The 25,785-nt window shown below is 36.3% G+C and overlaps 2 pseudogenes; both read left to right on the top strand.

Annotated features, from left to right (window-relative positions):
- The first annotated feature begins 4,648 nt into the window (after window positions 1-4,648).
- LOC143533572 (putative carboxylesterase 18 pseudogene) lies at window positions 4,649-6,026 on the top strand (annotated as a pseudogene).
- An 8,387-nt stretch (window positions 6,027-14,413) lies between these two features.
- LOC143533561 (putative carboxylesterase 18 pseudogene) lies at window positions 14,414-15,794 on the top strand (annotated as a pseudogene).
- Window positions 15,795-25,785: the final 9,991 nt, after the last annotated feature.

Genomic DNA, 25,785 nt, shown 5'->3' with positions numbered 1-25,785 from the left:
ATCGTTCATTAGAAGAGTACCCAGTAAACTATCACACACATTTTTTTCGATATGCATTACATCTATGTTGTGCTTCAGCTGGAGAGAGGACCAATACTCAAGTTCAAAAAATATGCTTCATTTGTTCCAGTTCAACTCAAAATCATCACGGACATCGCTACCGAGTCCCTATCATCAATGTTGGTATCCTCTTCCCCACGCTCATTCATAACGTCTTCGATAACGTCATCCATATCGTTAGTTTGTGTAATCTTGTCTACAATCACAACAAGAGGAATTAAACTTTCGCCATGATAGATCCACTCAGTATACGTCCGACAAAATCCATATGCACGTATATGACCTTTCTTAGTTTTGTAAGGTATTACTAAAGAATTCTGACATTTTTAACACGCACATCTTACAAAGCCTCTGCTATCAACTTGCTTTTTGCACATCTCGATAAAAGACTGGAGTCCTTGCTGATACTCAGTTGATCTAATGCTTGGATTGGGGTAATCCAATTTTTATCGGCGGACATGATCATACAACTGAAACATAATTTAGGGTTTCAGGCTACGGGAAAATATTGGAAGATTGTTTGGATGGCCGATTGAGTATTTACAAGGGTAGGCTGCTAAACCCACCTTTTGAATACTTTAACTCATATATGAATATGTGTTATACGATTGTTTGTTTATGAAAAATTTGGCAGCTCCCAAGTATATATATATATATATATACCCGAGGAGCAAAAGGAAAATGACAACCGAATTTTCTTAAATGAACAATCATATAATACACATTCACATCCTAAATGAGATAAAGCATTCAAAAGGCAGTCCCAAAACGAAGACAACCCAAAATTGATTTCTAAATCAATTTTGGGCGGGTATTCTAAGTTTGTGATGAGTAAAATGAGTGGCCCGCAGCATGAGATTCTCATGGTTCTTTGATAAGTTATGATTTACATGGTGGACTTTATAATAATTTCATTACACTAGTATATTTGAATATTAAAATAATAAGTAAACTTTGAATACTTGAATAATATTTAAATAATCGGCACCTTTGTTTATAAAATAATATTTGAATAATAAAATAATAATATTTGAATAATATTTAAATAATCATCACCGTTGTTTATAAACACAAATCAGTTCTAATTAACAGGGGTGTTCGTGGTCCGGTTTTGACGGTTTCTAGGTCAAACTGTGAACCAAACCATTAATCACAGTTTTTTATTATAAAAACCGAAACCGAACCAAACCGTTTTCGGTTTGGTTTCACGGTTTTTCAATTTGTAGTTTGCTTTTTTGATTAGAATTCAAAACTAAAAATATTTGTAACTAAAAGACATGTGCATTTTTTAGAAACATTTATATGTTGATTCAAATGATAGGTGAGATAAAAAAACGAATGATATCTAATTTTTATATTATAGTGCATTAATATACTTAAACATCCTACTTCACAATTGAAAAAAAGTGACTAATAATGTACTAATATAACTTTAATATTTTATCCCAACTAATATAGATCTAAATTCATTACAGTTCGGTCCGGTTTTTTACAGCCGGTTTGCGAGATAAACTGTTTGCTACAGTTTCAAACCGAACCATGAAGACCCCTACTAATTAACACCACATATCAGTCTAATTAACACCATTGTTCAAACACAAACATCAGTCCTAATTAACATGTTAAAATAAACCAATCGGTTCACTTTGCTATTTATAAAATAAAAAAATCAGCAATATCCCTAAAATTATAAACAAACAAAGATGAAAACATACATTTCCTGGGTGTCAGAGTGGTGGCCGGCAAGTGGTGGTAGCGTCGGAGTGGTGGACAGAGAGGTGGCTGGCGATTTTCCGGGTGTCAGAGTGGTGGCCGGCGGGGGGGGGGGGGGCAGCGTCGGAGTGGGCACAGAGTGGTGGCCAGCAGCGGCGATTCCCGGCAAGTGATGGCTGGCTGTGGCAATTCCCGGCAAGTGGTGGCTGGAGACGACAATTGGGAGAGAAGAGAGATGTGTGAGAGCTGAAAAAGAGAGGGAAAGAAGATAGATATTCCCGGCAATGTTATAACACTTATTAGCGGCGACAATTACGTATAAAACCCTAGCCTTGGATCAACACAACAATCAACGGCCCATATCCGTTAAGACGCGGATCAAGGGCGTCGTCGCTAATAACCCGTCGCCGCTAATAAAGTCGACGCTAATACGCTTTTTTTTTTGTAGTGATTGCCCATCTACATTTGTCAGTATTAATTTTCAAAAAGAGCGCTCCTTCGAAAAGACCATGGGACCTCGGCTTTGACCAGTCAGAAGCATGATCACCAGTTTGTTACCCTGTCCAAAATTTTATAAAATGTATATATTATAAAAAAATTGATATAGAAGCGTTTAAAAAGTATATAAAATTGTTAAAGAATTGACCCATTGATCGTTAAAAGCTTGTAGTCTACCACATTGTGAATTAGGTTCTTGTCGCCCCCCATCCCAAGATTACTGATCCGCTAATGGTAGAGTGCCCAAGGCTGATTTGACACCTGAATGAATGTATAATATTTTAGTTTAATTTGTTACACTTCGGTTTTGAGAAGTTAATATTATTGAGTCAAAAACTTTTTTTTTACTATATGCAGATAATGTGACTAAAAATTACAATTACTATAAATATATAGATTTGCATACTTAGTAGGAAAAATCAAGATAATGTTGGAACGGAAAAAAGAAGAAACATCACAAAATTTCATAAATTTAGCATTAAGATTTATACTATTAAAATTTTTAAGTTAGTTCTCAGATTACCTTTACTTGAGCTTTGACTCTCAAAAGTCGAACCAAAACCAAGTATTAGGCTAGAACCTTTTAACAAAAAACTTTTTTGAATTTTAAAACATTCCAAATTAGTCCTTTGTTCTCAAAATAACACAAAATCAAAATAACAACTTAAAACCTAGCTGACTTTTTACTAATATAAAAGTCAATAGCACACTAATCTTTGATTTGTAGTCAAATGAACCTAACACATTGAATTTTGAGACAAAATTACCCTTTCATACTTGTATCAAATTGCCAATCTGGGGCTGCTACTGATTAAGTTTGACCAAAATTAATCTGCTGCAAATTAAGCCCAAATTGAATACGTTAACAATATGCTTGTTGCCTGAATTACCAATATACCTTTTTAAAGACCCTTACGCCCATTAACGCTCGCTAGTTTACGTTTGTTAAGTTCGTTAGTTTACGTCCGTTAATATATTTTATATTAGCTTTAATAAAACCTTTACGTCCAACACATAATTTTTTAAATTACTTTAAACTGATTTTAGCTCAATTATGTATGTTCAACTATGTTCAATTATGTTCGGTTGTTTTGTTCATGAACTATTTGTTTATACTATTAATGAATGAACACAAACAAAAAATTCCATTTTTTCACAGTCTAGGTGATACAAACAAAACTAGTTCGTTAACTATACGATCTTACTACTAGCACCCTTGCTCCATGTAATACCCATAATACCATAAGAAAATTCCAAAAGCAAGCATGACTGGTATATAAATAATAATAATAATCGAGCAATTATAAATTTCGTTTTCAAATTTGATACAATAATATCCATGTTTGACAATCATTATATTTCTTTCTTCGTTAAATCTAATTAGAGCATTTGCCTTTTGCTTCAACTAATAAGAACCCTACTTAAGATAAAAATAGCGATAACAAACCGCAAATGGGTCACAAAAATGAATCTTCCTACTCATAAAATTACCTAAATTAGCGACTAAATCAGCATGCTATTTTTAATTAAGGGAATACAAGAACATTTAACATTTTTACCTATATTTAACATTAGACAAAATAACTCAATTTGTTAAATATTGGAATCCAACTAGCCTTTATATTATTTAATAACCGTAACGGCATTATTAGTTATTGGCACAAGAGCTTTGTAAGCAACTAGTTATGACCTATCTTTCTTGGCAATTGCCAAAATGTGATTAGTCACTTATACATATATCAGAAGTTGAATACTAGGTTTAATTTAAAAGAACCCATCATAGTTGAAAGCCGAGCGCCAAGTCGAAATATATTATCGTCATTTAAAAAACACTACTGAAGACAATATTTGGTGAAAGTTTATTTAATTTGAAAGAAATAATTCAACTTGGCCATGGTTTCCAACCATCCTCTTTCGTGACAGTTGCCCATCTACATTTGTCAATATTAATTTTCATTTATTTAGTACAAAATGTTTGCCATTTGTAAAACTAAAACCTTGAAAGTTTTTTTAAAAAAGTGACGGCTTATCTGAAATAAAAAGTGACGGACAAACATTCAATGTAAAACAAGTTAACGAAGGGGAAAATCATGAATAGAGCCTTTTATTTTTGACAAAACTAAAAAGTTGTAATAGACATTAGTTATTGACTGAAGATGAATTTTTTAATTCAACTAGACCCTGACCATGACCAACCTTTTTGGTGTGAACATGCAGGTGAAGGTTTCATTTGACTGAAATATTGAAATAATCAAAGATGGTGTGATATAACGTCGCATATTTTGCAGTATAAATAGAGTTGATGTGTTTAGCATTTGTCACACAACCTGAATTTTGAATACGTACCTCTCTGATCACAAAAGTCTTTCAATTAATTATGGAATCATCAGCAGCAGCGGAAACTCCGAAATCTCAGCTATCCTTGCCCTTGAGAACACGAATTGTACTATCGGCAATAGACCTTGCAATCGACCCACTTCTCCGGGATGACGGCACGGTGCCCCGCGGTCTTCTCAATCTCGTGGACTTTCAGATCCCGGCATTGTCCATACCCGTCAACGGTGTCAAGACACACGATGTCATGGTGGATCCAACTCGCAATCTCTGGTTCCGTGTATTTGTCCCCACGCAATACGCTGAAGAAGATCTCCCGGTGATGGTGTACTTTCACGGCGGTGGATATATTTTCCTCTCCCCGGATGTGGCGATATTAGACTATGTGGGCCGCAAGTTCGCGAGCGAATTGCGTGCCATTGTTGTTTCTGTCGACTACCGTCTTGCACCAGAGAACCGACACCCTTCCCAACATGACGATGGGTTTGATGTGCTGAAATTTCTGGACAATGAAGATAACCGGTCAAAATGGCTGCCGGAGAATGCCAGCATTTCACGGTGCTTTATCGTCGGTGATAGCGCTGGCGGACACCTAGCTCATCATGTGACTCTAAGAGCCTCCCAATTCAGATTCCAGCAACTCCAGGTACGACTTAACTATATATATGTATACATATGCTACTGGATTCATGCATTATTATCCGTATATAAACATATCTAATTTCCTAGTTTGAAAAATCAACAACTTCGTATCTTTCTAATTGAAGCATCGTACACACGTAAGTTGTATTTTGTAAGAAATTAAGAAGAAATGAGTGATCTAAAATCCAACAACAAATACCACCCGCATGATTGCTGATGAACAGTATGATGGCTTGTAGGTAATTGGGCTAGTGGGGATCCAACCTTTTCTCGGCGGGGAGGAGCGAACAGATTCTGAAATACGGATGGATGGATCAGTACCTCTCGTGACAATGAAGCGGACCGATTGGTTTTGGAACGCGTTCATGCCCCTAGGTGAACCCTTCAACCGAGACCATCCTATCATCAATGTTACCGGGCCCAATGCCGTGGACATATCCAAAATGGATTTTCCCGCGACAATGGTGGTCGCGGCTGGGTTTGATACCCTCCGGGACCGACATATAAGGTACTACCAGTGGCTCAAGAAGTCCGGGAAGGAAGCGTACTTGATTGACTACCCAAACACATTTCATGAGTTCTTTCTCTTCTCGGAGTTGCCAGAATCCGATCAACTTATGTTAGATATGAAGGACTTCATTAACAAGGTCTTAAATAAGGTATTGACGAAAAGCCTCCAAACACTAAATATTTTGTTTATGTTAATTTGTTCATGTATTTCATAATATTCATTTCACATGCTCAATTATCCTTTGTATATTGCTTGCTTTCAGGTTTAGAAGATTTACATTGACATGGGGTTTATGAAAAGACTAATAATATTATGAACTTTTATTCATTTGTATGTTATTTCCTTTGATTATCTTTTCATTTTTTAAATAAACACAAGTAGCTTTTATGCTAAAATATTTGTAAATATGTATTATCATATTTACCTTCTTCTTCTGTGCATTTGAGTTAATGTATATTGTACGTAACTGAATTATAAACGCTCTTTAATCCTCCATTGTATTAGTATTATTTACATGCTGGTTTTTTTATTTTGTTTTATTATGTTTTTTGGCATTCATATGTGTGTGTGAACAATCCAGCTTGAATACAAACAGTTAAGAACGAATTCATTTATTATTCTGATTTTAAAAATATTAAAATCACAAGAAAATTGAATATATTTGATTTTATATATGTGTTGTAATTATTTCTAACTTCTATGTTCAAAAATTAAAACGTATATTCCAATAAATCAACTTGACGGGTTTTAATTCGCATAACTCAAAACACTTGGAAAACTAGGTTGTAAGCACCCAAACAACTCAAAGCTCATAAATTTGGTTTTTTGCATGTTTCTTTTGGATAGATTCCAGATAAGCTCCGTATGATTATACACATTTTGCAATACCTTTGTTCCGCTTTGACTCTTGGCTAAAACCATCCGGTTATGCGAATATATAAACGGCACATTTAGTTATTTACTCCAACAAATTTGTTGAAACAACCGGTTAACATAATTGACAATATTTAGGATTTACGTATATATTTATATTACATATCATTATCACATGAATGTGTGCAACCGTAACATCCCGAGATTTCGTTTGATAAACTTTAAGTATTTAATTGAGGCAACTGATTTATATTAAATATAAAGAAAATAATGAGATTTGGTAGTTAAAGAGGGTAATGTGGAACTATCCTAATACTTTACTAATAATCAACCCCAACCTCATCTCCTTTGTTAGAACAAAAACGATTCCAAACATCATCGAATCTCAACTGCAAGGTTTGGTTTGGTTCGGTTCGGTTCGGTATAAGGTACTTGTCGACTAAAAAGCTTTATTAACGGTTTTGCATGGGACCACAAAGGATTGATAATCGAGGTGTGTGGAATATAGTAACGATGCTAATTTATTTACAAGACTAAACGGTTCGAGCACCCGTAACAAATTGAATTAGGGTTTCTCAAAAACTGAAGTAAGTTTTCGCATGTTATTAAGTAATCACATGCTTGGTAGTAGTTGAATTGATATAGTTCATGCTATGTATTGTGTCGGACGGTATAGGTATCGCATAGATATATAGTTACCGCAAGGATATAGTTATAGCATAACACATTTTTCATCTAAGTTTTGGGGTTTAAGCGACAACTTTGGACGTGGGATTACTTTAACGAGTTTGCTTAATTATGTGAATCAATTGTTTTGCCGCTATCAGATTAATGTGAGCATTGTAGTGTGTGAATACTTGGTCAATGAGAGAATTTTGGTAGGCTCTATGCTTTAGATGAAGCGATTACTTTAAAGTTCTAATATAGAATGTAAATGACAAGATGAAGTAGTTACTACTATACAATGGTTTGAGTAGGGATGAAGATTAGTAGAATTAAAAGTACAAACGCACAAACATATATACATATATATATATGTGTGTGTGTGTGTGTGTTTGAGGCTATGTGTAGCGCCAATATTCTATATTGTTTTAAGGATTGTGTTTGTCGTTCTAGTTTGCTTTTAGTCGATTTATTTCGCACTCGGTGCGTTTATTTTGTATGGTTAAGATGTAAACTTTGGAAAAATGGGAACCCTATGAAAGGTTCACTTAACCCATTTGGGTGGGGTCGGTTCTTGCTTCTTTTAACCGATTACAGTGTCGTTCACTATTTATATTATTGTTATATTGTTTTGTTCGATCGTATGATTTCACCCCACCCATCTCGACCGTTTATCAAGAACAAAGCTGTTCATTGTCGGATCTGGTTTCGGGATCTACAATTGGTATCAGAACTTTCGGCTCTACTAGTTGTAATTTTTGAGTCACAAGCTTGAGTCTTGATATTTTTTTGAGTGTTTGAGACGTGTGGTTTGTGTGAAAAAGTGAGTTGTGGGTTCACAAAAGAAAGTTCCAGTTTCTTTGGTTTTGGTTGTGAAAAGTTTGTGAAATTTCAGTGTTTGGGTGTACTTGTAAGTTCTTGGTTAGCGAAAAGATCTCTTGGAGCCTACTGAAATTTTTTGGTTCGATTCGGTTGGAAATTTTGTTTCAAGTCATTCCATTCCACTCAACCATTCCATTCCACTCCACTCCACCATTTCATTCCATTCCATTCGAGTCGAGCAAATTCCATTCGAACCAAACCATTCGTTGATTTTTTAACCGAGTGCATTAGTCACTGGAGACCTGGGTTTCTCCTCCTTCAACAAGTGATTTTCAATCGTTTCATGCTCTGCAGCCTGCAGAAATGAAATCACATCATCCAACTTAAAGTTGGGAAAATTTTCCTTCTCTCTGATGAATTTGATTGCTGTGTACCATTCACCAGATAAGGATGTGAGTAGTTTCTTGTTGAAATTAAAATCAGAGATCTGTAGATCTGTGGTTCTGATTTCATTCACTATAGCCATGAATCTTTGCAGTACAGACTTCAATCTCTCACCATCCTTGAATTTGAACCTGTCAAGTTGTTGTTTCAATCGATCCTTCTTAATATCCCTTAACTCGACATTCCCTCAAACATTTCTACAACTGCATCATACATCGCTTTAGCATTAGTGTGATGATTCACACTGCTGAAAATCTCCTAAGAAAGTCCTAACTTCAGCATGGACATGGCTTTGTCCTCTCTCTTTTTCATCTGCCTTTCCACATTAGCATTGTTATTTGGGGTAAGAGAAGGAACATAGGGTCCATCTTTAATGGAGTTCCATAGTTTTGTATCATTGTAATTAACAGCGGCCTCAAACAACACTTTTCATTTGATGTAGTTCTCTTGACCGACTAGTCTCGGGATCTTATTAGTCGACACTTCTTGTTCATCCATGGCTTGACTTCTCTTCAGATCTGAACTCAGTCACGCACAAAAGCCTTTAAAGCTTCAAATTTTGATACTCAACCTTCTGTCTCGTGGCCTTCAGCAAGCTTACATAGCTCTGATACCACTTGTTAGGACCGGACCTAGCGCAAAACCTGTAGAGGTTATCATGCTCGGATGTAAATCTTGCTCCGAAACTGAACTGTGCTCGAAGTCCTTGCTTTGATCACGTGACATTTTCTTATTGCATCCATGCTTGTCCCCATGTGCTCGATCATCCTGTGCTTGTAACACTTGGTTAAAACTTGTATGATCAAGCTATTTGCTCGATTGGCAATCCATGCTCGATAGAAGAATACTCTTGCTTGTTGAAGTGTAGCTTGCTCGAAGACTTAACACTTAGAAGAATTAACCATTTAAGGTTCTGAAGACATTGCTCGAAGTAGTAAAACCATGCTCGATCGTCTAGGCTTGCTCGAATTCCATACTTAGCCGTTTTCTGAGGAGGTTGAGAAGATTCCAATCTTCCTTATCATAAATCCGACCCAACATTTGATAAAGAAATATTGTAAATCCAAGTATGAGCCAATTAGGATTACTATTCAATAAAAACCCAACTCAAAATATTTAAAAGTGTATGAAATATGACCAGCACTAAAAAAAGACAACGTGGTTGAAGGCAGGTATCCCGAAGTCAATCTTTTCATTAAGTTAATAGACTTTGTAGTTTGCATATGGATTTAGCACTTTTTATACGAATGATGGTCAAGCTTGAAGCGACTATGCTACATGTCATTTTAAGTTTCTTAAGTTTTTTTGAATTATATTGCATTTGTAAATATAAACGCAGAGACCTACTGGTCTCGGGCTTTTTAATTTGTACAACACAAAACACTTATGAAACTTTCCTAAAAACACCTGAACAACTCAAAGCTATGGTTCGTAGACACAAAGTAGCCTACAAAATCAAGATGAAATAAAACATGAATGATTGAATAAAATTAAAATACAAGATGAAATGGGTTATAGATCCATGATTGAACTTCCTTTGTAGTTGATAATCTTCACCCTCATGAAGTGGCTGACGATAATTAGATGAAGAGTGAGTGGAGTAGTCGGGTTTTCTCTCAAATAATGGTCTCTTCAGACTAAATGTGCTGCATTATGTAAAACATGCTAATGGAAGATGTACGACTCTACAAAAGTGTGCACGGAAATGTATTGTGGTACACAATCCATTAAATTTGCCTTTTTGCATATTTCGTTTTGTCGCACGTTGTTAAATGGAGGCAAGATGACATTGCAAGATATAAAATTTAATACCAAGTAAATTAGCTTGTATAATTTCTCAAGGTATGCCCAATTCTTAGCACCTGAATCAAAAGTCCACAAGGCTTCCACGCATGTTTGCTAACAATTTTCATTTATGCTTAAGCTAGCTCGTGCTTAACGGTAGCCAAGGGTCTCCTGCCTTAAACCAAAAACTATAAAAAACGTTATACTACCCAAAAAAACCACAAACATGTATGCCACATTGTCAATCGTTGAAACTATCTGCTGAAACGTAAAAAAAAAGTCACCTAAAATAAATATATAAAAAAACTTAAAAAAATAAATTAAAAAAATAACAAAAAATTGACCTTGTGGAAATGGATTGAAAAGCATTCAAGCTCTAGGGCAAAAGACCAATGGGCTATTCCCTAGTGGTATTCGTGAGTGTGTGGATTTATTATCTTACTACACTAATGAAAGAAAATGTTGAAACTTAGGTGTCAACCCATATTTCTCCTAATTCCTAATCTCTCTTCTTATTCATTCTAGCTATTCATGGGTCATGAGACAAAACCATTTTGTCTAATGGGTTATAACATAGTGTGGATTTTATTCATTATTGAATTTATTATCATTTTCATGCATGAAGGTTGACCAATTACGCAACATTAGTATATTTTTTAAATTTCTTGCAAATCAACACCTGACGTTTCTAAAATATGCTACATTAAATTAACTTATAACTCTTTTGACAACCACAACTGAAATAACGGGTCTTATTTATTTTTATTATTAAAATCCAATTTTCCAATTCTAAATACTTCTTTGTATGCAGCATTTTATGTTGTATTTGAAAGATTATCATCACCATCTAAGATAACAACTTTGAGGTTGACTCGTGTTTAAAACAAACTTCTAGGATGTATTTACATTAACACCCAAACACCCCTGATAACAAATATGTAAAAATAGGTTAAGGTTCGATATATAGTTACCTAAAATATATAATGCAGCTATTAGTACATCTAGGGAAATAAGTAGAGTAAGAAAATATCAAGTGTAATATTTTAATATTGACTTTCTTGTTGTCTTCAAGTACATATAGTTCTTTTACAAGTTACATAATAATATTATAAATGATTAGAAAAAATTGAAGAAGAAACATAAAATATAAAATTGAAGCACAAAACTAATTTGACATCAAGCATGGTTCTATATGCAGAATAATTAAATTGGCCATAATTACAGTATTCACAACCCAGCCCGTGCACACTTGTTCATAATTAGAATATTCCAATAATATTATTATGAAACTATTTAAGTAGACAACAAATGTACCCTTTGTTGTCTTCAAGACGTGCCGTTTTTTCAAAAAGAGCGCTCCTTCGAAAAGACCATGGGACCTCGGCTTTGACCAGTCAGAAGCATGATCACCTGTTTGTTACTCTGTCCAAAATTTTATAAAATGTATATATTATAAAAAAATTGATATAGAAGCGTTTAAAAAGTATATAAAAATTGTTAAAGAATTGACCCATTGATCGTTAAAAGCTTGTAGTCTACCACATTGTGAATTAGGTTCTTGTCGCCCCCCATCCCAAGATTACTGATCCGCTAATGGTAGAGTGCCCAAGGCTGATTTGACACCTGAATGAATGTATAATATTTTAGTTTAATTTGTTACACTTCGGTTTTGAGAAGTTAATATTATTGAGTCAAAAACTTTTTTTTTACTATATGCAGATAATGTGACTAAAAATTACAATTACTATAAATATATAGATTTGCATACTTAGTAGGAAAAATCAAGATAATGTTGGAACGGAAAAAAGAAAGAAACATCACAAAATTTCATAAATTTAGCATTAAGATTTATACTATTAAAATTTTTAAGTTAGTTCTCAGATTACCTTTACTTGAGCTTTGACTCTCAAAAGTCGAACCAAAACCAAGTATTAGGCTAGAACCTTTTAACAAAAAACTTTTTTGAATTTTAAAACATTCCAAATTAGTCCTTTGTTCTCAAAATAACACAAAATCAAAATAACAACTTAAAACCTAGCTGACTTTTTACTAATATAAAAGTCAATAGCACACTAATCTTTGATTTGTAGTCAAATGAACCTAACGCATTGAATTTTGAGACAAAATTACCCTTTCATACTTATATCAAATTGCCAATCTGGGGCTGCTACTGATTAAGTTTGACCAAAATTAATCTGCAGCAAATTAAGCCCAAATTGAATATGTTAACAATATGTTTGTTGCCTGAATTACCAATATACCTTTTTAAAGACCCTTACGTCCATTAACACTAGCTAATTTACGTTTGTTAAGTTCGTTAGTTTACGTCCGTTAATATATTTTATATTAGCTTTAATAAATCCTTTACGTCCAACACATAATTTTTTAAATTACTTTAAACTGATTTTAGCTAAATTATGTACGTTCAACTATGTTCAATTATGTTCGGTTGTTATGTTCATGAACCATTTGTTTATACTGTTAATGAATGAACACAAACAAAAAATCCCGCTCTTTATGTTGTATTGTTCGTTTCAATCGTTTAAATAGTTAAAGTCAGACGAACAAACATGAAAACACTCTGTTTGTGTTCGTTTACAAGCCAAGCTTAGCAATTAGTCACAAATTTTAGATTTTACTTAGCGTAAATAACCATCTCCATTGCAATTAAATATACACATTATTACTGGTAAGTCAAACAACTGATTGTTAACTTTATAAACATTAAGAATGTATAAACCCTAACTGCCCTAACCTGAGCTTGGCAGCCCATATCTTCCCAGCATTATATCTACTAGTTCATCCAAATCTTCGTTTTTCCCATATCAGATTTCGTTTTTAATATGACAGATACCTCTTTTGTGCAAAGAACTCCCAAATGTGTTAACTTCATAATTAGCTCCATGTAATACCCATAATACCATAAGAAAATTCCCAAAGCAAGCATGACTGGTATATAAATAATAATAATAATCGAGCAATTATAAATTTCGTTTTCAAATTTGATACAATAATATCCATGTTTGACAATCATTATATTTCTTTCTTCGTTAAATCTAATTAGAGCATTTGCCTTTTGCTTCAACTAATAAGAACCCTACTTAAGATAAAAATAGCGATAACAAACCGCAAATGGGTCACAAAAATGAATCTTCCTACTCATAAAATTACCTAAATTAGCGACTAAATCAGCATGCTATTTTTACATATGAATTGAAAATTAAGGGAATACAAGAACATTTAACATTTTTACCTATATTTAACATTGGACAAAATAACTCAATTTGTTAAATATTGGAATCCAACTAGCCTTTATACTATTTAATAACCGTAACGGCATTATTAGTTAGTGGCACAAGAGCTTTGTAAGCAACTAGTTATGACCTATCTTTCTTGGCAATTGCCAAAATGTGATTTGTCACTTATACATATATCAGAAGTTGAATACTAGGTTTAATTTAAAAGAACCCATCATAGTTGAAAGCCGAGCGCCAAGTTGAAATATATTATCGTCATTTGAAAAACACTACTGAAGACAATATTTGGTGAAAGTTTATTTAATTTGAAAGAAATAATTCAACTTGGCCATGGTTTCCAACCATCCTCTTTCGTGACAGTTGCCCATCTACATTTGTCAATATTAATTTTCATTTATTTAGTACAAAATGTTTGCCATTTGTAAAACTAAAACGTTGAAAGTTTTTTTAAAAAAGTGACGGCTTATCTGAAATAAAAAGTGACGGACAAACATTCAATGTAAAACAAGTTAACGAAGGGGAAAATCATGAATAGAGCCTTTTATTTTTGACAAAACTAAAAAGTTGTAATAGACATTAGTTATTGACTGAAGATGAATTTTTTAATTCAACTAGACCCTGACCATGACCAACCTTTTTGGTGTGAACATGCAGGTGAAGGTTTCATTTGACTGAAATATTGAAATAATCAAAGATGGTGTGATATAACGTCGCATATTTTGCAGTATAAATAGAGTTGATGTGTTTAGCATTTGTCACACAACCTGAATTTTGAATACGTACCTCTCTGATCACAAAAGTCTTTCAATTAATTATGGAATCATCAGCAGCAGCGGAAACTCCGAAATCTCAGCTATCCTTGCCCTTGAGAACACGAATTGTACTATCGGCAATAGACCTTGCAATCGACCCACTTCTCCGGGATGACGGCACGGTGCCCCGCGGTCTTCTCAATCTCGTGGACTTTCAGATCCCGGCATTGTCCATACCCGTCAACGGTGTCAAGACACACGATGTCATGGTGGATCCAACTCGCAATCTCTGGTTCCGTGTATTTGTCCCCACGCAATACGCTGAAGAAGATCTCCCGGTGATGGTGTACTTTCACGGCGGTGGATATATTTTCCTCTCCCCGGATGTGGCGATATTAGACTATGTGGGCCGCAAGTTCGCGAGCGAATTGCGTGCCATTGTTGTTTCTGTCGACTACCGTCTTGCACCAGAGAACCGACACCCTTCCCAACATGACGATGGGTTTGATGTGCTGAAATTTCTGGACAATGAAGATAACCGGTCAAAATGGCTGCCGGAGAATGCCAGCATTTCACGGTGCTTTATCGTCGGTGATAGCGCTGGCGGACACCTAGCTCATCATGTGACTCTAAGAGCCTCCCAATTCAGATTCCAGCAACTCCAGGTACGACTTAACTATATATATGTATACATATGCTACTGGATTCATGCATTATTATCCGTATATAAACATATCTAATTTCCTAGTTTGAAAAATCAACAACTTCGTATCTTTCTAATTGAAGCATCGTACACACGTAAGTTGTATTTTGTAAGAAATTAAGAAGAAATGAGTGATCTAAAATCCAACAACAAATACCACCCGCATGATTGCTGATGAACAGTATGATGGCTTGTAGGTAATTGGGCTAGTGGCGATCCAACCTTTTCTCGGCGGGGAGGAGCGAACAGATTCTGAAATACGGATGGATGGATCAGTACCTCTCGTGACAATGAAGCGGACCGATTGGTTTTGGAACGCGTTCATGCCCCTAGGTGAACCCTTCAACCGAGACCATCCTATCATCAATGTTACCGGGCCCAATGCCGTGGACATATCCAAAATGGATTTTCCCACGACAATGGTGGTCGCGGCTGGGTTTGATACCCTCCGGGACCGACATATAAGGTACTACCAGTGGCTCAAGAAGTCCGGGAAGGAAGCGTACTTGATTGACTACCCAAACACATTTCATGAGTTCTTTCTCTTCTCGGAGTTGCCAGAATCCGATCAACTTATGTTAGATATGAAGGACTTCATTAACAAGGTCTTAAATAAGGTATTGACGAAAAGCCTCCAAACACTAAATATTTTGTTTATGTTAATTTGTTCATGTATTTCATAATATTCATTTCACATGCTCAATTATCCTTTGTATATTGCTTGCTTTCAGGTTTAGAAGATTTACATTGACATGGGGTTTATGAAAAGACTAATAATATTATGAACTTTTATTCATTTGTATGTTATTTCCTTTGATTATCTTTTCATTTTTTAAATAAACACAAGTAGCTTTTATGCTAAAATATTTGTAAATATGTAGTATCATATTTACCTTCTTCTTCTGTGCATTTGAGTTAATGTATATTGTACGTAACTGAATTATAAACGCTCTTTAATCCTCCATTGTATTAGTATTATTTACATGCTGGTTTTTTTATTTTGTTTTATTATGTTTTTTGGCATTCATATGTGTGTGTGAACAATCCAGCTTGAATACAAACAATTAAGAACGAATTCATTTATTATTCTGATTTTAAAAATATTAAAATCACAAGAAAATTGAATATATTTGATTTTATATATGTGTTGTAATTATTTCTAACTTCTATGTTCAAAAATTAAAACGTATATTCCAATAAATCAACTTGACGGGTTTTAATTCGCATAACTCAAAACACTTGGAAAACTAGGTTGTAAGCACCCAAACAACTCAAAGCTCATAAATTTGGTTTTTTGCATGTTTCTTTTGGATAGATTCCAGATAAGCTCCGTATGATTATACACATTTTGCAATACCTTTGTTCCGCTTTGACTCTTGGCTAAAACCATCCGGTTATGCGAATATATAAACGGCACATTTAGTTATTTACTCCAACAAATTTGTTGAAACAACCGGTTAACATAATTGACAATATTTAGGATTTACGTATATATTTATATTACATATCATTATCACATGAATGTGTGCAACCGTAACATCCCGAGATTTCGTTTGATAAACTTTAAGTATTTAATTGAGGCAACTAATTTATATTAAATATAAAGAAAATAATGAGATTTGGTAGTTAAAGAGGGTAATGTGGAACTATCCTAATACTTTACTAATAATCAACCCCAACCTCATCTCCTTTGTTAGAACAAAAACGGTTCTACAAGCTATGGAGAAAGAGTAGAAAGAGAAACTCAGAGGAAAACTAGAAACACCCTTCTTGTATCCAAACTCATTAGTAAAGAATTAAGGATTATGTTTGGCAAAGATTAACTATATCAAAGGTTTATGTTAATTCCAAACATCATCGAATCTCAACCACAAGGTTTGGTTTGGTTTGGTTCGGTTCGGTATAATGTACTTGTCGACTAAAAAGCTTTATTAACGGTTTTGCATAGGACCACAAAGGATTGATAATCGAGGTGTGTGGAATATAGTAACGATGCTAATTTATTTACAAGACTAAACGGTTCGAGCACCCGTAACAAATTGAATTATGGTTTCTCAAAAACTGAAGTAAGTCTTCGCATGTTATTAAGTAATCACATGCATGGTAGTAGTTGAATTGATATAGTTCATGCAATGTATTGTGTCGGACGGTATAGGTATCGCATAGATATATAGTTACCGCAAGGATATAGTTATAGCATAACACATTTTTCATCTAAGTTTTGGGGTTTAAGCGACAACTTTGGCTGTGGGATTACTTTAACGAGTTTGCTTAATTATGTGAATCAATTGTTTTGCCGCTATCATATTAATGTGAGCAAAAGACAATGGGCTATGTCCTAGTGGTATTCGAGAGTGTGTGGGCTTATTTATTTATTTATTTATTTTGCCAAAATGGCAGGGCTCGAGCATGAAAAGGAGGTAGTGGAGTATTTCTCAAGTGCAAATGTGGTGCGGGCTAAACTTTATTGGTAGAGTTTTACTATTTTCAAAAGGGTCAACTCCTATTTTGAAGTAACTCCTTGAACCAGCCCTGCATGTCCCAACCAACCATTTGAACATTACTAATTTGTTGCTAGCGAAAAGAACATCCATTTCATATGTGAAAGGGAAGAAGATGCAACAAAAATAACCACCCATATTATAAATAAAACAAAATAGTTAGAAACAGTTACCTAATTCAGCTTAGTGGAATGGGTTTGATATAGGATATTTTTTGCTTGCAAAAACAAGACACCAATGAATAAATTGAGCATGCAAGCGAATGAAGCTGACTTAGGGAACTGAGCAAGGATAATATTCTTGTTTTAACACTCGTTCTTGATTATAATTCATATGAATTAACGAGTATGAGAACACATAAACATTTAACATTTTTAGATATTTCATGTAACAGCTATTTATATTTAATATTGGACAAAATAACTCAAATTGCTAAATATTGGAAGCCAACAGGCCTTTATATTACGCACTTAATAACTGTAAAGGCATTATTAGTTATTTACACAAAAGTTTTGTATGCAACTAGTCGTGACCTATCTTTCTTGGCAATTGCCCAAGTGCAATTTGTCACTTTTAATATAACAAAGTTGAATACTAGGTTTTTAAAGAACCTATCATAGTTGAAAGCCGAGCGCAAGTTGAAATATAGTATCGTCATTTGAAAAACATTACTAAATCCAATAATCGGTGAAAGTTTATTTAATTTGACAGAAATAATTCAACTAGACCATGATCTCTAACCATCCTCTTTCGTGATTCACTACAAGAACACTGCGTATTAGTGGTGACACATGTCGCCGCTAATAGCTACCAAAATCGCCGCTAATAGCTTGTCGCTAATAGTCACAAGTCACCGCTAACAAGTCACGGTTGCCGCTAATACTTTGTCGCCGCTAATAATATATTTCGCCGCTAATATACAGGGTTTTAGCCGCGACATGTGTCGCCGCTAATAGTCACATGTCGCCGCTAATAGTAGCAGGCATGCTGTCCAGCACTGCTATTTTCGGTTCCTTTCCTGACCCGTTCTCCTACATTTCATGATAATTTCCAGATTTTCAAAACAACACAAATCCAAAAAATTTCATACGCATATATATCATAAACATAAAACATCGTCTAATAAGATAAAACACGAAAACAACAGTATTAAACATAACAATCGTCAAGATAAAACATCGTCCAAAATACTCTATGTTGGTACATGATGTCAGTAGTTCAGTATATAGTGTCTGTAATCGAGTTAGTTGGATTTGTGTTTTGTATTAAGCGAAGTTCTCACAAGTTCGCTTGTTATAGGCGAACTTGTGGAACAAGCGAAGTTAGGGACAACTTCGCCTAAACATGCTAGGCGAAGTTGTCGTGCTTTATAAGCTGTTAGGTTACGGCTGAGTTTATGGATCAGAGATAGTTTTCAGTTTACGAGTTATTGAGTTTGTGTAATCGGTGATCAGTGAATCACGTGTTTCCAGTTGCAATACAACGTGTCTTTGTTTATTGTAACGTGTGTTTAATCGTGTTATCGTGTATCGTCTTCTACGCTCGCTCGTATCGTCTTACGTAGGGATTCCGCACCTACGTAGAACGAGATATTCCGTGTAGATCCGGCTGGGAACCTACAATTGGTATCAGAGCATTTGCTCGTGATTGTGTGGTTCGGGATTATCACGCGGGTGTGGAAATCGTTCTGTTCGACTATTCGCGGGACGAGTTTACCGAGTTTTTGTGTCCTACTCACCTCCCACCATCATAAACAAACCATTACACCTTCGCATACCTCGCAAAATCCAGAAATCAAACCTGCAAAATCATCGTGTTCATCAAGCGAAGTTGCCGCTACTGTTTGTAGGGTTTAGGCGAAGATATAAGGTTAAGCGAAGTTATCTACAACTTCGCCTACCTCACAAGTTCGCTTAACTTAAGCGAAGTTATCTACAACTTCGCCGATTCAGGCGAATTTAAAAAGGGAGCGAAGTTAAGAATTCAAGCGAAGTTAAGACTTAAGCGAAGTTATCCACAACTTCGCCTACAGTACTGTTAAGAATAAAATTTTTATTTTTCGAGTTTCTTTGTGTTTTCGTTTCATAAAAGATGACTTCGATAAATATTACGGAACTGGTGAAGATGGAAGTGGAAGCGGGTTCAGCTACTAAGGCACCAAAGATGCTTAAGGGTACCGATTTCGTGGCGTGGAAAGATCGGTTTGAGCAATATGTTAAATACCAAGATGCTAAGATGTGGGTGTGCATTCAAGATGGATACATTCCACCAACTGCTTTGTATGAGGGTCGTGAACAGATTAAGAAATACAACAAGATGGAAGAGGAAGAAAAGAAGATGTATGAGGCTGAAAGCAAAGCTCATGCTGCGATTACAATGGCTCTTCCACAAGAGATTCTTCACACCTTCAGGAAGTATAAAACCGCCAGAGAGCTATGGGAAGCGCTTGAAAACTGATTTGAGGGTAATGTGGGGATTCGTGCATCCAAGATTAAACTACTCAAAACCCAATTCTCGGTGTTCAAGTATCTGAAGAATGAATCACTTGATGATATCATCACGAGATATTATCATCTGATGACCGAACTCAGCAATTATTCCATTGCTTACAAAGAAGATGAGATCGTTGAAAAGCTTCTTGATGCTCTCCCACCAAAATGGGAGATGTACACTGTCTTGATGAGAGAAGATAAAGAGTTTGCCGACTATGACTTAGAAACCGCAGTCAACAAACTACGAACTTTTGAACTTAACATGGTTCGAAAAGAGACACCAACTGATCAGGTTCAGGATCCGGGAATGTATGGTGCGAAAGTTAATTCAAGTTCAAGTTCGAAGTCTGAATCATCTGCTTACTACTCAAGGGAGACTCGGGCGCTAACTCAACACATGAAGGTCATGTATCTCTCAACATGAATGGTGATGTGTGTTTTGTAGCTGGTGAATCAAATGCTTCTAAACCTCAAGCAACCAAGGGTAGTTTTTCCTCAAGTGTTCCTAACAACAACTACTCTAAGATGCCTATGAGTGTTAAATCTGCTGAACAGCAGTTTGCTCTCTATGCATCTTTCATTGCTTCGTACGAAAATTACATTAAAGGTAAGATTGTTGACCCTGCAACTTTAGACGAAGACTATGATCAGATCGATGCTGATGATCTGGAAGAGATAGATCTGCAGTGGCAGATGGCTATGATTGTAAGAAGGGTTAAGAGGTTTATGAAGAAGACATGTAGAAAGTTTGTTGGTGAGAGACCAGGTTTTGATAAGTCAAAGGTGCGGTGTTACAACTGTCAACAGAATGGCCACTTTGCTAAGGAATGCACAAATGACAGAGTTGAATGCAGTCAGAACAGGTCTACACAACAGAGTGGAGGAAGTAGTGAGAATAGGGCAATGATATCCAGACAGAAACGGGGAGTACAACTGGAATCTGCATGATGAGGAAGTGTTCGAACAGGCCAATTTGGCGAACATCGAAACTGCAGGAAGTGAGAAAGTGACTGAAGAAAATCAAGCTTACATGGCAGAAGTGACAGACCAACTCTCCGAGGTAAGTACTAAACTCCCTTGTACGAAATGTGAAAATCTGTCTGAACAATTGACAACTAAAACTGATCAGTTTGTTAATTTGGATGCTCAATTTAAAATATTAAAAGAAGATCATCATTACACTAAAGCTAGAGAAAATAGTTACAAGGTAAAAATAAAAGCTAGTGAGAAAGATATCAGAAGTCTTAAAGCTAGTCTAGCTGAAAAAATACATGTAATTGATCTTAGCTATGAAGTGTTAGAAGAGAAAACCAAGCTAATAGCTGAAAGGGATAAACAGATAGCTGATCACCAGGTGAAAGTGGTGGTACTAAACAGAAAACTTGAGCAATTTAGAAATTCCTCCGCTATACTTGATCACCTCGTTAGTGATCAAAGTTCCCCAGTTAAAAGGGGAGGAATTGGATATCATGAAGTTCCACCACCTTATAATCATAGCTATACTTATGATCCTAGTAATCAGAAATCTGTTGATGTTGAAATTGGTCAGACAGTTCCGGTTAAGGTTACTATTAAAGATCCAGAAGTTAGTAAAGGCGAAACGAGTAAGCCTGTTTCGAGTGTTAAGATTTCTGTTCCTAGTCCTGTCTCATCAAATTCGGACAAGACATCCGAGTCGAGTGAGACAAAAGTAGAGGAAGTGTTACTAAAACGTGGAGAGGAAAATAAACCAACTGAAAAGAATTCTCCACTAAACCCGTATGTCCCACCATATGTTAGACAAATGGGTAGTAATGCAGCCTCAACATCTAAAACAACTATTGAGACGAAAGTTGAACACAGGAGTTGTTTCAGATGCAATCAAATAGGACACCTGATTGCTGATTGCCCTCTGAAGCAGAGATTCAGAGGTATGAGGCCTTCGAAAACTGAGAATAGAACTAACAGTAACCACTATAATGGTAAAAATGAAAACTCATCAAAGTTCAGACATTGGACTAATCCAGGTTTTCAAAGAAATCGATCACAGTTTTTCCCTGTTAACAACCAAACCATTAGTAATAATTCATTTAATTCATGAAGGTTTGGATGGCCTCATAGTCAATCTACAAGAAGGTATCCTTTTAGGACTTACAGAAATCATACTAATACTAACTTTGGACAGCCAAAGTACGGGATGTATCGACCCTCCCCAGATTTTAATCCTTTGCTTTAATTATGCAGGAATAGTTGAACAGGGCTGCAAACAATCTATGGGTTGTGGATAGCGGCTGTTCCCGGCACATGACGGGTAACAAGAATTTGTTACACAAATGGAAACCTGTTCAGGGAGGAAGAGTAAGTTTTGCTGGAAAGAGCGGTGGAAGGATTAATGGAATTGGGACGGTGACTAATGGTAAAATGACGTTAGAGAAAGTGAATTTCGTTGAAGAACTGAAGCATAATCTGCTGAGTGTATCGCAGATCTGTGACAAAGATTACACTGTGCACTTTACAAGAATGAAGCGATCGTACTGTATCCTGGTATCAAGATACCAGAGGATTGGATAGTAATGAGGGCTCCAAGAGAAAAGAATACGTATGTTATGGACATGAGGTCGACTGAGATGGCAACAGAAGAATCTTGTCTTCTGTCAAAAGCAACTGAATCGGAGTCCGAGTTATGGCATCGAAGAATGGGGCATATTCATCTTCGGAAAATGAACTACATTGTCAAGAATGGGCTGGTGCTGGGTGTTCCCTTGAAGAATTTCAACTTTGAAGACCAATGCTTATCGTGCAGAAAAGGGAAAGCAACACAAGAAATCCCATCACACCAAGAATGTTAATTCAATCGTCAGTACCCTAGACCTACTTCACATGGATCTCTTCGGTCCCGTGAATGTAAAAAGCCTAGGTGGAACATCATACTGCTTGGTGATAACTGATGATTTCTCTCGATATTCTTGTGTATATTTCCTGAAGTCAAAGGATGAAACTATTCAGATGGTAATAAATTTGATTACCAAGGTTGAGAATATTATGGGGAAAAAGGTTAAATACATCAGGAGTGACAATGGGACAGAGTTCAAAAACTATCAGATGGAGATCTTCTGCTTACAGAAAGGGATAGACCACCAGTACAGCGCCCCGCATACTCCGCAACAAAATGGGGTGGCTGAGAGGAAGAACAGAACGTTAATTGAAGGAGCCAGAACCATGCTGGCTGATTTGAAACTTCCTGTTGCAACAGCCTGTTATATCCTTAATAGAGTGTTAACTGTTAAAAGATTGAATAAAACATGTTATGAACTTATGCATGGGAGAAAGCCCAACTTGAGTGGTCTCGAACCATTTGGGTCCCCGTGTTCGATATTAAAGACAAATTCTAAATTTGGTGAAATAGCCGACGAAGGTATTTTAGTCGGATATGTTGTTGGGACTCCCAACAGACGAGTCTTTAATACATCGACCAGCAAGGTTGAGGTGGTGTGTAACACTGATATCACAAGTTACAAATCACCAAAACCAAGCACGGGACCCGCTGGGGTTTTCGACTATGATAGGCTTTTTAAATCTTTTAACATTCCTTACTTGGATTGTGCAGAATTAGATGAGAGGATTGCTACGAAGATGCTTTACGATGAGGAAGACAATTTTGTGCAATGACCGCAGTATGATGAATGTCAACCTTCCTCGTCAAATGCTGTCGATACCCCTGCTGCCTCTACAGAAGAGGAATTCTTCAATCCGTTTCACTCTCAACAACAATCACCCATTGATGAGCTACCTTCGAACTTGGAAGACAATCTGCAAGTCAGTTCGGTTCCGACTACGAGAGTTCACAAAAATCACCCTTTGGAGAATGTGATAAGTGATCTGTCCGACGGTGTACAAACAAGACAAAGCTTGAATGAGCACACCTGTGTTTACACAAGCATTAAAGATACGGGCATAATCAACGAATGCTTGTACACCTGCTTCATCAGCCAGATTGAACCAAAGAACTATCAAATGGCTCTCAAGGACAGCTCGTGGGTCGAAGCCATGCAAGAAGAGTCAGCCCAGTTCAAGAAAATGGAGGTATGGAATTTGGTTGCAAAACCGAAGAATGTGCATGCGATTGGCACCAAATGGGTTTTCAAATGCAAGAGAGATGAAAAATGGATTATTATCAGGAACAAGGCGAGGCTGGTTGTAAAAGGTTTTAATCAGCAAGAGGGGATCGACTACAATGAAGTGTTAGCTCATGTGGCGAGACTAGAAGCGATTCGATTGTTTTGGCATTTGCTGCACACAAAGAGATGAAGGTGTTCCAGTTAGACGTGAAAAGTGCGTTTCTTAACGGTAAAGTCGATGAGGTAGTGTACGTTGAGCAACCTCCAGGTTTTACTGACCCAGACTTTCCTGATCATATGTACAAGCTAAGTAAAGCGCTATATGGGCTACATCAGGCCCCTCGTGCCTGGTACTCAACTTTATCCGATTACTTGCTTGAGAATGAATTTGAAAGGGGAAGGATAGATAGTACACTGTTCGTTAAGAGAAATGGAAGAGACTTTCTTCCGGTTCAAGTCTTTGTGGACGACATCATCTTCGCTGCATCAAAAGTCGCCATGTGTCAGGAGTTTGAAGCCATCATGAAACAAAGGTTTGAAATGAGTGCTATGGGTGAACTAACTTTCTTTTTAGGACTGCAGGTTGATCAGAAGAAAGATGGGATGTTCATTCATCATACTTAGTCCATGACATTCTCAAACGCTTCAAGATGGAGGACAGCACTCCATTTGATACTCTAGTTTGCGTCAACCATAAACTGGGTGCTGATTCAGACAGTGATGCAGACGTGGACCCAACCCAATATCGGGCAATCATAGGTTCTTTAATGTACTTAACTGCTTCTAGACCTGATATTATGTTTGCAGTTTGTCTTTGTGCACGCTTTCAGGCAAACCCAAAGGAATCTCACTTGACGGGTGTGAAGAGGATATTGCGATATCTCAAAGGCAAGCCTAAGCTGAGGTTGTGGTACACGAGAGGAGGAGACTTGGAGTTGGTCGCCTACACAGATTCTGATTATGGAGGATGCAATCAGAGTCGGAAGTCAACAAAAGGTGGATGTCAGTTTCTTGGAGGCAGATTAGTGTCATGGCAGTGCAAGAAGCAGACCTCAGTCGCCATTTCAACCTGTGAAGCAGAATACATGGCAGCATCGAACTGCTGCTCCCAGGTTCTTTGGATACAACAGCAATTGCGCGATTATGGTCTAAATTTCACTCATACTCCTATTTGCATTGATAACACTGCTGCTATCTCAGTAACTAACAATCCCGTAAAGCATAGCAAAACTAAACACATTGACATCCGTCATCATTTTATACGGGATTGTGCTGAGAAGAAATTGATTGTGCTTGAAAAGGTTGATACGTTAGATAATTTCGCTGATTTGTTTACTAAAGCGTTTGACAAAACTCGTTTTCAAAACCTTGTTGAGCTGAATGGGATGATCAATCCCGAGTAACCGTGTTTTTCATTTTTGTTTAAAAAAAAAACGTCACTATCGCTTAGAATTATGTCGGTTGCCTCAGTTTGAAGGACATATCTTCGGATATGTTTGGTCCTCATCTCTACTTGTAGAATATGAGGATAGCCATTAACTAGATGACTGAAAGTGACCGGGGCGGTTTATGATGTGTTTTTAAATTCTTTCGCTGAAAATTAGTCGTTCATACTTAGTTAGAAGGACACATACTAGT

This window comes from Bidens hawaiensis, unplaced genomic scaffold (genome assembly GCF_021521415.1).
Source record: "Bidens hawaiensis isolate Kalapana, Puna unplaced genomic scaffold, B.hawaiensis_p1.1 tig00000760_1, whole genome shotgun sequence".
Lineage (NCBI taxonomy): Eukaryota > Viridiplantae > Streptophyta > Magnoliopsida > Asterales > Asteraceae > Bidens > Bidens hawaiensis.
Note: the sequence above shows the minus strand (reverse complement) of the source record. Positions and strands in the feature narration are given on the sequence as shown.